Source organism: Oncorhynchus gorbuscha, linkage group LG09 (genome assembly GCF_021184085.1).
Source record: "Oncorhynchus gorbuscha isolate QuinsamMale2020 ecotype Even-year linkage group LG09, OgorEven_v1.0, whole genome shotgun sequence".
Lineage (NCBI taxonomy): Eukaryota > Metazoa > Chordata > Actinopteri > Salmoniformes > Salmonidae > Oncorhynchus > Oncorhynchus gorbuscha.
Genome location: NC_060181.1, coordinates 99950984 through 99967443, shown reverse-complemented (window position 1 = coordinate 99967443; position 16460 = coordinate 99950984).

The window sequence follows — 16460 nt, the reverse complement described above, 5'->3', positions numbered from 1 at the left end:
ATATGTTTCCATAGACGCTGTCTCCGACCTGTGAGAGGGGATACACGTGACTCCTGGGAAGTGCAGCATCTACCGGGATATTTATCGCACAATCACCCCGTCGATGGGGTGGTAATTGAGTCGCCTTCTTTCTGGAGAAGGAGAGAGCCAAATCGGAAACACTTAAACACCTCCCCGAGCACTCTCGCGACCACCCCGTGAGAGCCCTCCATTGCCAAGAAACGTTGGGGTCATGACAAGCTAACCAGGGTAGGCCCAGCACCACGGAAAACGCAGGAGATTGAATGAGGAAGAGACAGATTCTCTCCTTGTGACCCCGTGCGTGACCATGCCCAGAAGGCATTTACGGGGAAAGGCACAGCTACAGGAACAATGGGGATCCCTAAACTAATCTGTCTATAAAATTCCCAGCTGTGCCCTAATCGACGAGCTCCTTATGTTGGGAATGCGGGGAAAACTCAGGAAAAGTAACATACAAAAACATGTGAGCAACAGAGGGCTCTGGGTGAGAAGGGTGCCAGCTCACCTGGGATGACGCCAGAATGCCCTGGCTGCTGCCTCAATCCCCAGAGGAACCAACCCGGCACCGACCGTCAGTGTGACCTCTGCGGCCACAGATGGTGCACGAGCCGGGACCTCCTCCAGTCTCCCTACGCACAGCACCTCCCAGCTCCATGGGCACTGGAGCGGCGGTGCTGGGAGATGGAACCGACCGACACCATCCAGACATATTCAACAACCCCGGTCCCAGACATATTCAACAACCCAGGTCCCAGACAACATCCAGACATATTCAACAACCCCAGTTCCAGACACCATCCAGACATATTCAACAACCCCGGTCCCAGACACCATCCAGACATATTCAACAACCCCGGTCCCAGACAACATCCAGACATATTCAACAACCCCGGTCCCAGACACCATCCAGACATATTCAACAACCCCGGTCCCAGACAACATCCAGACATATTGTAACGGTTTTGACTTGAGGTTATTATTTATAGGGGTGCCAGGTAGGTTGTGCCTACCAGAGAAAACATTGGTTTCTCCTTTTAGTTTGGGTGGGAATGAGTCCCATCTGGTCCGTCAAGTCTACACCAATACAAAGGACTTGTGTAAAAGTCAGGATGGGAAATAAACTTTTCATAAACCCTTAAAACATTGGAAAGAACTTCAAAAACAACTATACTCTTTTGCGTGTGTTGTATTAACAACATCAATGATTGCACACACATATAATAATATAACACAATGAGTTCTGGTTCCTCCAGAAATGTCCTGTACCTCGGGCCTAAAAAGAGTCCTGCCCGGTAGAGTTCAGGGAACTCAAGTGACTTCTGTCACGCAATGTTTGTCCGTTCATTCCGTGTAGCGTAAACCCAGTATTAATCATACCATCAATAGAACAATAAGTTTACCACAGAACTTTAAAGCGTATCAACTCTTAATAAGTCCTCAACTACAACTAACTACATAAATCACAGTATACATCACATCAAAACAAATGAAATACCGTATACAAAAAGGTGGTAGTCAGTCACTCTTAATAAGTCCTCAACTACAACTAACTACATAAATCACAGTATACATCACATCAAAACAAATGAAATACCGTATACAAAAAGGTGGTAGTCAGTCGGTCAGTCAGACAATCCAATCCGCCAATAGAAAGAAAGGCCACGAAGAACGGAGAGGTGTAGTCCAGGGACGCAAAGAGTGGATCCGATCCTGGGTAAACTCTATTAGGCAACAAAACAACGGACTAGAGAAGCTTCGGAACTGAGGGTTGAACACATCCTCAGTCACGTCTCCATCACAAGCCCACTTTTGCGCAGCTGATGCTGGCTATTTAATTGGGAATTAAAGGGAAAGCGCCCTATTGGAAGGAGCTGCACTGAGACGGTTCAGAAAAATTCAGGGCCGTCACACAATTCAACAACCCCGGTCCCAGACAACATCCAACCATATTCAACAACCCCGGTCCCAGACACCATCCAGACATATTCAACAACCCAGGTCCCAGACACCATCCAAACATATTCAACAACCCCGGTCCCAGACAACATCAAGACATATTCAACAACCCAGGTCCCAGACACCATCCAGACATATTCAACAACCCCGGTCACAGACAACATCCAGACATATTCAACAACCCCGGTCCCAGACAACATCCAGACATATTCAACAACCCCGGTCCCAGACAACATCCAGACATATTCAACAACCCAGGTCCCAGACACCATCCAGACATATTCAACAACCCCGGTCCCAGACAACATCCAGACATATTCAACAACCCAGGTCCCAGATACCATCCAGACATATTCAACAACCCCGGTCCCAGACAACATCCAGACATATTCACAGGAAATCTGTAATTTTCTATCACTTTCCTTCTTTTTCCAGTCATGATGGTAATTAAATTCCTCCTCTCCTCTCCCTTCATCACTCATCCCCAACACCAGACAGTATGAGAGCTTTCTACGCCCTCTAGTGGTGGGGTAGTATAAAATAAGATATGAGAAAGTGTTTTATTCAACCTCATGGTGGTGCTGAAGACACACTCATATCTAGTTTGATGATGCAGTTTATTCAGAGCTATATCTCAATGGTATAAATAAAACAGTCATTGTGTCTGACAATATGTAAAACATACACTGCCTGACCACGGTCCAAGTCCAACAACTCTGCTGTGTAAAAAATTGCATGGACCTACAATGTAATGGTCTAAGGCAGGGAGTGAGTGGGCTGGCAGGCTAACTGTAACAATGTTGAAACCATACATTTAATGATGACATTTAATTCAAATCAATATGAAAACTATTTCAGAATAAACCCCGAGAAGTGGTCTATGTGAGAATATTATCCTAACTACTTAATAGCAGTTACAGCTCATGAAAACGGACATATTACAAATCTTCCTGTTAACATATGACCTTCTTAACAGTAACACGTCTTTAGTTAGATAGAACACTTCACATGAAAACACATCACTTGAAAACACAACCCAAGAGCCAGACATGCAGCAACTGAAAGCCAGTGAGAAGAAAAAAAGCATGTCATGGGTTAATAAGTTGACATGCTGTTCCTCTTAGGTAGACCCTCTAACCCTAACCCAGCTCCTCACCTCCCCTGTTCCTCCAAGGTAGACCCTCTAACTCTAACCCAGCTCCCCCCCCCCTGTTCTTCCTAGGTCGACACTCTAACCCCAACCCAGCTCCTCACCAGCACCCTGCTCCCCTAGTTAGACTTTAAAGGAAAGTCTCTCTATGTGCCCAGACAGAGGAGCGGAATCTCTGAACGTGGGGTGGTTAATGCGCATTGAGACAAACTCTCAACTACTGAGAGGATACTCCGCACCGCACACAGTAGACTCTACTCTACAGCCTTCGCTGACACAACATAGTGCATGCTCTGTTGCAAAACATAATTTAACCAAGACAATGTGTGTAATCGCTTTATGAAATTGCTGCTCGGGAAAAAGTAAATAAGAAAAGAAAAATGAGCAGACAGATGGGAAATAGGCTTTAAGGCTGGACTCACCGGAAGATTAAGTATTGTCTCAATCAAGACACCGAATGCAGTCACTGGAAAATAATTTGAACACAATTCTCTGGTAGAACTGGCAGGGTTTCCCCAATAAAAAATAGGTTTCTGCTTCGGAACAGTGAAACCAGTTGCTACGTCGTCAGCGGTCTGGAACCTGGGCGGACTGCTCTGCTGAATTGAATGGATTCATGGTCTATCCCGAAATAACGAAGGTATTGCGTTTGTGGGAAAAAGTTCAGGTGGATTTGAATGTGATTAGTAATGCATGTAGCTTATTCATCCATAGTTTTGTGAGGTTATGTAGCCAACTCTAAACGCATTTTAAGGAACGAAATAACGACTTTAGTGGAAGATTTGGGCTTGACTGCTATTCTTTCTATGACGGACAGTAACAGGGTGATGCATTTGATACGTGTCGTGTGTACATAAATATTGATATTAGTAGGCTACAGTATCTATAAAATATGTTTATGGTGTTTTTATTCTGTCCACAGCCGATCACCGCAATGACATCTGCACGTGCGTCCAAAACGTTCCAAAGTGGATTTAATCTTCATTCCTCCTAAATAAACTTATCAAACATGAGAACACCAAGATCACTCCTGGTCATTTTCCTCCTACATCAGGTGAGTGATTTCATGTTTAGTAAACTACTTTCTCTCTGCAGGTGTTAGGTATAGCCTACAGTGGAAAATGCACAATGACATTATTTTGTTAATTCAGTGTATTCATATCCAAGATATGACATGGTAAAATGTCATTACAAGGTCATATAGGCTCAGTAAGGATCTGGTTGCGCTTTAATATATACTTTGTAAATCATGGCAAATATATACATAGATTGTCAGATAATAATGGTTTAGTTTAATATTACTGTATTAATAGCAAGTTAAATGTGGTAATATTGTCCTTTGATATTTGCAAGCCACCTACAAAAAAGTCTGTATTCAATGTATACATTTTACTTTACAGAAATTAGTTGAAATAAATAAAATGCAGAAAGAGTTTAAGATTGGTCTCCATTGTCACTGTGTTAATAGTAAGGATAACAGTAATGATAATTATAGCTTTACAGTATAAATCTATTTAATACAACAAATTATAATAAGTCTGTCATTATTTATAAATCGCTGAAATTATATAATACAAACTCTATATTCTCCATCTAGTAGAGTTCTCAATTAGAACCTCTATATTCTCCATCTAGTAGAGTTCTCAATTAGAACCTCTATATTCTCCATCTATTAGAGTTCTCAATTAGAACCTCTATATTCTCCATCTATTAGAGTTCTCAATTAGAACCTCTATATTCTCCATCTATTAGAGTTCTCAATTAGAACCTCTATATTCTCCATCTAGTAGAGTTCTCTATTAGAACCTCTATATTCTCCATCTATTGGAGTTCTCTATTAGAACCTCTATATTCTCCAGCAGGTAGAGTTCTCAATTAGAACATCTATATTCTCCATCTAGTAGAGTTCTCTATTAGAACCTCTATATTCTCCATCAGGTAGAGTTCTCAATTAGAACCTCTATATTCTTCATCTTGTAGAGTTCTCTATTAGAACCTCTATATTCTCCATCAGCTAGAGTTCTCTGTTAGAACCTCTATATTCTCCATCTATTAGAGTTCTCTATTAGAATCTCTATATTCTCCATCTAGTAGAGTTCTCTGTTAGAACCTCTATATTCTCCATCTAGTAGAGTTCTCTGTTAGAATCTCTATATTCTCCATCTAGTAGAGTTCTCTATTAGATCCTCTGTATTCTCCATCTATTATAGTTCTCTATTAGATCCTCTGTATTCTCCATCTATTATAGTTCTCTATTAGATCCTCTGTATTCTCCATCTATTATAGTTCTCTATTAGATCCTCTGTATTCTCCATCTATTATAGTTCTCTATTAGATCCTCTATATTCTCCATCTATTATAGTTCTCTATTGCTACTCATCGCAAAGCGTCCCATCCATACGGTGTGATTTACAGAGGAATTATCACAATATGCTGGTGCTAGTTAGCACATGATATTCAGAATTCATTAGTTATTAATGTTAATTTTAACAGTACAATGTGATAAAGGTAAGAATCTACAGAACACCCAGGGCTAATTAGTGAAGGTGCTGGAAGAAAAACGCAAAACTGGAGAAATAGGAAAAAGTCACCACACACTTCCAGTCAGATGAATGTATTTAATTGTAGCTGAGCTTGTGGTCAGGCGACCTTCGTCAGAGCATCTCTCCACATACAGTAATAGTACAACATGAAAATCATATCACTGTGATACATGTACTCTCATTTACTCATACTGTATGCCATAGAATTCACAATCCAATCCTAGTTTGTTTTCAGGCCTTTTTATGTCCGACTGAAATTAGAGTGATTCCTACATATTTGTGAATTTGCTGTGTTTCTTTAGAGGTATGAAGTAGTTCTGTTTTTATTGCTGAATTAATGACAGCAAAAAAGTGTAAACCAGTAACGTAATATGAGTGATTTCCTTTATCCCACATTGTGTCAAGTCCTATTACATGACTCAGAACAGCTTCAGTGTGAATGGGTCATGTCTCAGAACAGCTTCAGTGTGAATGGGTCATGTCTCAGAACAGCTTCAGTGTGAATGGGTCATGTCTCAGAACAGCTTCAGTGTGAATGGGTCTAGATGCTTCAACATTCTATGGTTAAAATGTACATTCCATATTACCAGCTCTTTGTGGGTTGCACTGCAGATGCATGGATTAGTTATTTACAGGTTGATTCTGGGGCCGTATCTCCCAGCAACACTAATGAGTTAGGATACAGTGTGGCTGTTAACCCTCTTCTAAAGACATGTATGGATGACACAAATAGTAATTCATACAATTATTTTAATTTAATGGATTTGAACCAGATTTAACCCTTGGATGTAATCCCTAATGATCGGCCTGTTCAGATGAAAGTCAAGTGTTTGTGTTATTTTATAATACTGAGAGACACGCATCACAACAACTGACTGACACACAACAGAGCCTGCTCAAATAATAATAATCTTTGACCACAAGGGCTTTCTGAACCTTACAGTTCATCTTCTCTTCTGGAATATATGATTTGAAGATAAATCTGTGTAAATCCAGGGAATTTATTCCTGTATTTACCAGAGATTGTTCATCTTAATCTGGGTAAAGCCCTCTGTGACCCGATGCTGTTTTCCCTGCAGGACACTTTAATCTCTCCAAAGATAGATCAGAAGATTTAAGGAAATAAAACTCCACATTATTCACTGTTAGTATTTAAATGTTGCTTTACAGTAGCAGTACAGATGTCGGATTTGAATTTGACCTGTTTCACTGCAGGAGGTTTCAAATATCTGAATAAATATTTAGAATCTGTGTTCGTATACAATGCAGTACCGTACCTACGGTATGTACAGTGCATTAGGATAGTATTCAGACTCCTTGACTTTTCCCACATTTTGTTACGTTACAGAATTTCTAAAATGTATGAAATAGTTTTTTCCTCTCATCAATCTACACACAATACCCCATAATGACAAAGAAAAAACGTTTTATTTATTTATTTATTTTTCAGGCCCTTTACTCAGTACTTTGTTGAAGAACTTTTGGCAGCGATTACAGCCTTGAGTGTTCTTGGGTATGTTGCTACAAGCTTGGCACACCTATATTTGGGGGGTTCCTGAGTGGCGCAGCGGTCTAAGGCACTGCATCTCAGTGCTAGAGGCTGTACTACAGACCCTTGTTTGATCCTGGGCTGCATCACAACATTCAGCGATCGTAGGGCAGCGCACAATTGGCCCAGCATTGTCTGGGTTAGGGAAGAATTTGGCCGCCATTGTAAAATAAGAATTTGTAGGTTAAATAAAATAAAGGTTAAATAAAAAATGTAACATTTGGGGAGTTTCTCCCATTCTTCTCTGCAGATCCTCTCAAGCTCTGTCAGGTTGGATGGGGAGCGTCGCTGCACACCTATTTTCAGGTCTCTCCAGAGATGTTTGATCAGGTTCAAGCCCGGGCTCTGGCTGGGTCAATCAAGGATATTCAGAGACTTGTCCCCAAGCCACTTCTGCGTTGTTATGGCTGTGTGCTTAGGGTCATTGTCCTGTTGGAAGGTGAACCTTCACCCCAATCTGAGGTCCTGAACACTCTGGAGTAGGTTTTCATCAAGGATCTCTCTGTACTTTGCTCTGTTCATCTTTCTCTCGATCCTGACTAGTGTCCCAGTCCCTGCCACTAAAGAAAATCCCCACCGCGTGATGCTGCCACCACCATGCTTCACCGTAGGGATGGTGCCATGTTTCCTCCAGACGTGACCCTTGGCATTCAGGCCAAGAGTTCAATTTTGGTTTAATCAGACCAGAGAATCTGTCACGGGTGTGACGAGTGTGGGTATGTGTTTTTTTGCCCTGTCTAGGGTTTTTGTATATCTATGGGTTGTTTGTATGTCTAGGTAATATAGGTCTATGGTGGCCTGAATTGGTTCCCAATCAGAGGCAGCTGTTTATCGTTGTCTCTGATTGGGGATCCTATTTAGGTTGCCATTTTACATGTTGGTTTTGTGGGTTATTGTCTATGTGTAGTTTCCTGACAGCACTCGGGTTAATTGAGCTTCACGTTCGTTTTGTTATTTTGTTAGTTTGTTGAGTGTTTTTCCTTCATTAAAAGAAGTATGTACGCTTATCACGCTGCACCTTGGTCTCATCAATACGACGAATGAGACAGAATCTTTTTTTCTCAAACTCTGAAAGTCCTTTAGGTGCCTTTTGGCAAACTCCAAGTGGCTGTCATGTGCCATTTACTGAGGAGTGGCTTCCGTGGCCACTCTACCATAAAGGCCTGATTGGTGGAGTGCTGCAGAGATGGTTGTCCTTCTGGAAGGTTCTCCCATCTCCACAAAGGAACTCTGGAGCTCTGTCAGAGTGACCATCGGGTTCTTGGCCACCTCCCTGACTAAGAACCTTCTCCCCGAGAAGGCCAGCTCTAGGAAGAGTCTTAGTGGTTCCAAACTTCTTCCATTTAAGAATGATGGAGGCCACTGTGTTCTTTGAGAACTTCAATCCTGCAGAAATGTTTTGGTACCCTTCCCCAGATCTGTGCCTCGACATAATCCTGTTTCGGAGCTCTACGGACAATTCCATTGACCTCATGGCTTGGTTTTTTCTCTGACATGCACTGTCAACTGTGGGCAGTGGTGGAAAAAGTACCCAATTGTCATACTTGAGTAAAAGTAAAGATACCTCAAAAGAAAATGACTCAAGTAAAAGTTCATGTCACCCAGTAAAATACTACCTGATTAAAAGTATTTGGTTGTAAATTTACTTAAGTATCAAAAGTAAAAGTATATATAATTTATAATATCTTATATTAAGAGAACCAGACAACATTATTTTCTTGTTTTTTTTTTTAATTTACGGATAGCCAGGGGCACAGATAAACACTCAGACACAATTTACAAACGAAGCATTTGTGTTTAGTGAGTCTGCCAGATCAGAGGCAGTAGGGATGACGAGGGATGTTCTCTTGATAAGTGCATTAATTAAACAATTTTCCTGTCCTGCTAGGCATTCAAAATGTAACGACTACTTTTGGGTGTTAGGGAAAAGTAAAAGTTGTAAAAAATAATAATAGTAAAGTACAGATACCCCAAAAACTGACTTAAGTAGTACTTAAAAGTATTTTTATTTAAGTAATTTACACCACTGACTGTGGATCCTTATATAGACAGGTGTGTGCCTTTTCCAAATCATGTCCAATAAATTTACCACAGGAGTTGTAGAAACATCTCAAGGATGATCAATGGAAACAGGAGCTCAATTTCGAGTCTCATAGCAAAGCGTTGGCATACTATATATTTTTATTATACATTTGCTAACGTTTGTAATAACCGGTTTTGGCTTTGTCATTAAGGGCTATGGTGTGTAGATTGATGAGGGAAATAGTAATTTAATATATTTTAGAATAAGGCTGTAACATAAGAAAATGTGGAAAAAGTCAAGGGGTGTGAATTTCCCGAATGCTCTGTATATAATGATGAAAAATATATATGCAACATGCTACAATTTAAAAGATTTGAATGAGTTACAGTTAATATAAGGAAGTCAGTCAAATTAAATAAATAAATTACGCCATAATCAATGGATTTCACATGACTGGGCAGTTATCCAGCCATGGATGGCCTTGGAAGGCATAGCCCCCCTCCCCATTTGGCAGTCAGCCCACCCTTTGAGGAGCCAGGCCCAGCCAATCAGAATGAGTTTTTCCCCACAAAAAGGGCTTTATTACAGACATAAATACTCCTCAGTAATGTAGTGTAGTGCAGTAGTAATGTTGTAAAATAGCGTAGTGGTAGCAGTAGCAGTAGTAATGTAATGATATAGTAATATAGCGTATTGTTAGCAGTAGTAATGTTGTAAAGTAGTAATGTAGTATAGCGGTAGAAGTTGTAATGTTGTAAAGTAGTAATGTAGCGTAGTCATAGCAGTAGTAATGATATGATATAGTAATGTAGCATATTTCTAGTAGTACTGTTGTAAAGTAGTAATGTAGTGTAACAGTGGTAATGTTATAAAATAGTAATGTAGCATAAGTGGTGGCAGTATTAATGTTGTAAAATAGCAATGTAGTGTATTGTTAGCAGTTGCAGTAGTATTGGGCTCCCGAGTGGTGCAGCGGTCTAAGGCACTGCATCTCAGTGCTTGAGGCGTCACAAATCCAGGCTGTATCACAACTGACCGTGATTGGGAGTCCCTGTGCGGCGCACAGCGTCCAGTGTAGGTAGTCATTGTAAATAAGAATTTGTATTTAATTGACTTGCCTACTTAAATAAAGGTTAAATAAAATACAATAGTAATGTTATAAAATAGTAATGTAAAGTAGTTTAGTGGAAGCAGTAGCATCGTTGTAGCAGTAGCAATGTTGTAAAATAGTAATGTATCATAATGGTGGTAGCACTAGTAATGTTATAGAATAGTAATGTAGTGTATTGGTAGCAGTAGTAATGTTGTAAAGTAGTAATGTGGCGTAGTGGTAACAGTTGCATTAGTTTGTTGTAAATTAGTCATGTAAAATCATGACAGTGTTGTTGTATAAGTAGTAATGGTGTAAGTAGTAATATAGGATAGTGGTTGTATTAGCAGCAGTAATGTCATAAAGTAGTAATGTAAAGTAGCAGTAGAAGTTGCAGTATTAATGTTGTAAAGTAGTAATGTAGAATAGCAGTAGCAGTATTAATGTAGCGTAGTGGTAGCAGTAGTAATGTTTTAAAGTAATAGTGTAGCGTATTGGTAGCAGTTGCAGTAGTAATGTACAATTGTTATGTAGCATAGTGGCAGCGGTAGTAGTGTTATAACAGTACTAGTAGCAGTATCAGGTCCAATAGTAATGTTGTAAAGTAGTAATGTAATGTAGCAGTATCAGATCCAGTAGTAATGTTGTAAAATAGTAATGTTGCGTAGTGGTAGCAGTCTTAATGCTGTAAAGTATTAATGTAGCATATTGCTAGTAGTAGTAATGTTTTAAAGTAGTAATGTAGCGTAGTGGTAGCAGTATTCATGTTGTGTTGTAGTAGTAGAAGTAGAATGTTGTAAATTAGTAGTGTTGTGGTAGCAGTAGCATTAGTAACGTTGTAAAATAGTAATGTAGAGGAAGCAGTAGCAGTAGTATAGTAGTAAAGCAGTAATGTAGTGTTGTTGTAGCAGCAGTAATGTTAAATAGCAGTAATGTAAAATAGTAATGTAGCGCAGTAGTAATGTTGTAATGTAGCATATTGGTAGCAGTTGCATTAGTAATGTTGTAAAATAGCAATGTGTAATGGTAACAGTAGCAGTAGTAATGTTGTAAAGTAGTAATGTATCGTGCTGGTAGCAGTTGCAGTAGTAATGTTGTAAAATAGTAATGTAGCATTGTGTTAGCAGTTTCAGTAGTAATATTGTAAAGTAGTAATGTAGCATAGCAGTAGCAGTATTAATGTAGCATAGTGGTAGCAGTAGTAATATTTTAAAGTAATAATGTAGCATAGTGGTAGTAGTAGTAATGTTATAAAATAGAAATGTAACGTAGTTGTAGCAGTCGCAACAGTAATGTTGTAAAGTAGTAATGTAGCATAGTGGTAGCAGTATTAATGTTGTGAGGTAGTAGTAGCAATAGAAATGTTGTAAATTAGTAATGTAGCGTTGTGTTAGCAGTTTCAGTAGTAATGTTATAAAGTATTAATGTAGCGTAGTGGTAGCAGAGGACTGTAGCAGAGGACTGATTTACAGCGCTATCAAATTAATTATCCACAGGTTAAAATTGTGTAGGGCTGTAAAGATATTCAAATTGCATTAAAGTTGCTCTCGAAGCCCTGTGCAGCGCTATGTGTGGCTTTGGCCCTATTCTCACTTCCCATCCTCCCCATAGCCCCAACTAGCCTCCCTGTGGGCCTCCTGTCCCCTTGCTCCCTCCCTGCGCACCCTCACTGTCTATGGACATATTGTCTGTGCCACACACACACACACACACACACACACACACACACACACACACACACACACACACACACACACACACACACACACACACACACACACACACACACACACACACACACACACACACACACACACACACACACAGTGTAGCCACAGCATCTGTGCAGTCCCCTAGGGAGAGACAGGGGGGGAGGGGGGGGGCGGGTCAAAGTCTTCACAGGAACCATTCTCTCTGTGACATCTGCTGCAGTCCCCTAGGGAGAGATAGGGGGGTCAGTCTTCACAGGAACCATTCTCTCTATGACATTTGCTGCAGTCAGTGCCTGATCATCTGACAGCACAACAATGTATCTAAGGACAGAACCACTTGAGCTCTGCTCTCTAATGTTCTACTGTATTAGTAGATAATGTATCACTGTCCTAGTAATATAGTGTACATGATGTATCATGGAATGTTGGGACAAAAAAGGTTTACTGTTCAGGATTACTAATGAGAAGATGACTACATTCACGATGTCTTCATGGAGTATCTCACTACGAAGCTCGGTGCTGCTTTATGTCACAACCCAAACATCCACAAAGCAGCTGGATGCACGTAACTGAGCCATGGTACAGTCTATACCATAAACTATTACGAGTCATTCTGTTGTGCGCAGATTCATGGGACGGACTCCCTGCTGGAGATGTAGTATTCTATAAAGAAATGTAGTATTCTATAAAGAGATTTAGTATTCTATAAAGAGATTTAGTATTCTACAAAGAGATGTAGTATTCTATAAAGAGATTTAGTATTCTATAAAGAGATGTAGTATTCTATAAAGAGATGTAGTATTCTATAAAGAGATTTAGTATTCTATAAAGAGATTTAGTATTCTATAAAGAGATGTAGTATTCTATAAAGAGATTTAGTATTCTATAAAGAGATTTAGTATTCTATAATGAGATGTAGCATTCTATAAAGAGATTTAGTATTCTATAATGAGATGTAGTATTCTATAAAGAGATTTAGTATTCTATAAAGAGATTTAGTATTCTATAAAGAAATGTAGTATTCTATAAAGAGATTTAGTATTCTATAAAGAAATGTAGTATTCTATAAAGAGATTTAGTATTCTATAAAGACATGTAGTATTCTATAAGAAATGTAGTATTCTATAAAGAGATGCTGTGTTCTGTAAAGAGATGTAGTATTCTATAAGAAATGTAGTATTCTATAAAGAGATGCTGTGTTCTGTAAAGAGATGTAGTATTCTATAAAGAAATGTAGTATTCTATAAAGAGATTTAGTATTCTATAAAGAGATGTAGTATTCTATAAGAAATGTAGTATTCTATAAAGAGATGAAGTATTCTATAAAGAGATGTAGTATTCTATAAAGAGATGAGGTATTCTATAGAGAGATATAGTATTCTATAAAGAGATTTAGTATTCGATAATGACATGTAGTATTCTATAAGAAATGTAGTATTCTATAAAGAGATGCTGTGTTCTGTAAAGAAATGTAGTATTCTATAAAGAGATTTAGTATTCTATAAAGAGATAGTATTCTATAAGAAATGTAGTATTCTATAAGAAATGTAGTATTCTATAAAGAGATGTAGTATTCTATAAAGAGATATAGTATTCTATAAAGAAATGTAGTATTCTATAAAGACATGTAGTATTCTATAAAGAGATATATAGGTTTATATAAAGAAAAGTTGTGTGCAATAAAGATATGTTGTACTCTATAATGAGATATAGTATTCTATATATAGAGATTTAATATTCTATAAAGAAAGGTAGTATTCTATAAAGAGATGTAGTATTCTATAAAGATATGTAGTATTCTGTAAAGAGATATATAGGTTTATATAAAGAAAAGTTGTGTGCTATAAAGATATGTAGTACTCTATTGTAACGACGTTCATCTGTTGTAAGAAGAGAGTCAGACCGAAATGCAGCGTGTAGGTTACTCATGACTTTAATGAATGAAAACGGTACATGAAATAACTGAAATACGAAAACAACAAACGAAACGTGAAACTAATTACAGCCTATCTGGTGACTACTACACAGAGACAGGTACAAACACACACAAAATACAAAGCGAACTCAGGCTACCTAAATACGGTTCCCAATCAGAGACAACGATAAGCACCTGACTCCAATTGAGAATCGCCTCAGGCAGCCAAGCCTATAAAACACCCCTAATTAGCCGCGATCCCAAATTCTACAAACCCCAATACGAAAAACAACATATAAACCCATGTCACACCCTGGCTTATCCAAACATATAACAAAAACACAAAATACAATGACCAAGGCGTGACAGAACCCCCCCCCCCTAAGGTGCGGACTCCCGGACGCACCTCAAAAGCATAGGGAGGGTCCGGGTGGGCGTCTGTCCATGGTGGCGGTTCCGGCTCGGGACGTGGACCCCACTCCATTAATGTCCTTGTACCTCCCCTTCGCGTCCTGGGATAATCCACCCTCTCCGCCAACCATGGCCTAATAGTCCTCACCCTGATCCCTACATAACTGAGGGGCAGCTCGTGACAGAGGGGCAGCTCGGGACAGAGGGGCATCTCAGGACAGAGGGGCATCTCGGGACAGAGGGGCATCTCGGGACAGAGGGGCATCTCGGGACAGAGGGGCAGCTCAGGACAGAGGTGCATCTCAGGACAGAGGGGCATCTCGGGACAGAGGGGCATCTCGGGACAGAGGGGCAGCTCAGGACAGAGGGGCAGCTCAGGACAGGGGGGCATCTCAGGACAGGGGGGCATCTCGGGACAGAGGGGCAGCCCGGGACAGAGGGGCAGCCCGGGACTGAGGGGCAGCCCGGGACTGAGGGGCAGCCCGGGACAGAGGGGCAGCTCGGGACAGAGGGGCAGCTCGGGACCGAAGCAGCCCGGGACTGAGGGGAAGCCCGGTACTGAGAGGAAGCCCAGTACTGAGAGGAAGCCCAGTACTGAGAGGAAGCCCAGTACTGAGATGAAGCTCAGGCAGGTAGTAGGCTCCGGTAAATCCTGGCTGGCTGGCAGATCTGGAAGAGACTGGTTGTCGGGCAGCGCTGGGCTGACTGGCGGCACTGGCGGCGCTGGGCAGACTGGCGGCGCTGGGCAGACTGGGAGCACTGGCGGCGTTGGGCAGACTGGGAGCACTGGCCGCGCTGGGCAGACTGGGAGCACTGGCCGCGCTGGGCCGACTGGGAGCACTGGCCGCGCTGGGCCGACTGGGTTCACTGGCCGCGCTGGGCCGACTGGGAGCACTGGCGGCGCTGGGCAGACTGGAGACTCCGGCAGCGCAAGAGAGGAGAATAGAGAGGAATAACTGGTCCTTCTGTAGCTCAGTTGGTAGAGCATGGCGCTTGTAACGCCAGGGTAGTGGGTTCGATTCCCGGGACCACCCAGAATGTATGCACACATGACTGCTTTGGATAAAAGCGTCTGCTAAATGGCATATATTATTTATTATTTATATATTAGGAGAAAGGCTCTGGCTGCGCTAAATAGGCGGGAGACTCCAACAGCGCAGGAGAGGAGAAAAGCGCTGGCTGCGCTGAACAGGCGAGGCGCACTGGAGGCCTGGTGCGTGGTGCTGGAACTGGTGGTACTGGCTCGAGGACACGCACAGGAAGCCTGGTGCGGGGAGCTGCTACCGGAGGACTGGTGTGTAGAGGTGGCTCTGGATAGACCGGACCGTGCAGGCGCACTAGAGCTCTTGAGCACCGAGCCTGCCCAAGCTTACCTGGCTCGATGCCCACTCTAGCCCGGCCGATAGGAAGGGCTGGTGTGTGCCGCACCTGGCTCTGCACCCGCACTGGAAACACCGTGCGCTCTATAGCATAACACGGTGCCTGTCCGGTCTGTCTAGCCCAACGGTGAGCACAGGGAGTTTGCGCAGGTCTCCTACCTGGCATAACTATTCTCCCTTCTAGCCCCCCCCAATAATGTTTTGGGGCTGTTTTTCCGGTTTCCAACCGCGTCGCCGTGCTGCCTCCTCATACCAGCGCCTCTCCGCTTTAGCCGCGTCTATTTCTTCCTTGGGACGGCGATATTCTCCCGGCTGCGCCCAGGGTCCTTTACCGTCTAATTCCTCCTCCCATGTCCAACACGTCTTCCCATGTCCATTCTCCGAATAATTCATCCTCCCTTTGCTGCTCCAGCTGTCGCTGCCTGTTTAAACCAGCGCCTCTCCGTTTTATCCGGCGTGTCTTTTTCTTTGACTCGATTCGCCTGTAGCCCTCTTCGCACTGCTGAAGCGAATCCCAAGCGGGCCCCTGCACTCTCTCTGGGTCGGCCGCCCACCTGTCGATTTCTTTCAACGTCGTATACTCCATGCCTTTACCTTCCCCTCGGGATCAGTAGAACTAAACAGACGGGATAAGCACAGGGACAAGACAAGATAATAAATGACAAACATGACCCCGCGGGCATGTTTCATGTACTCAGGTTCTTATGGTCT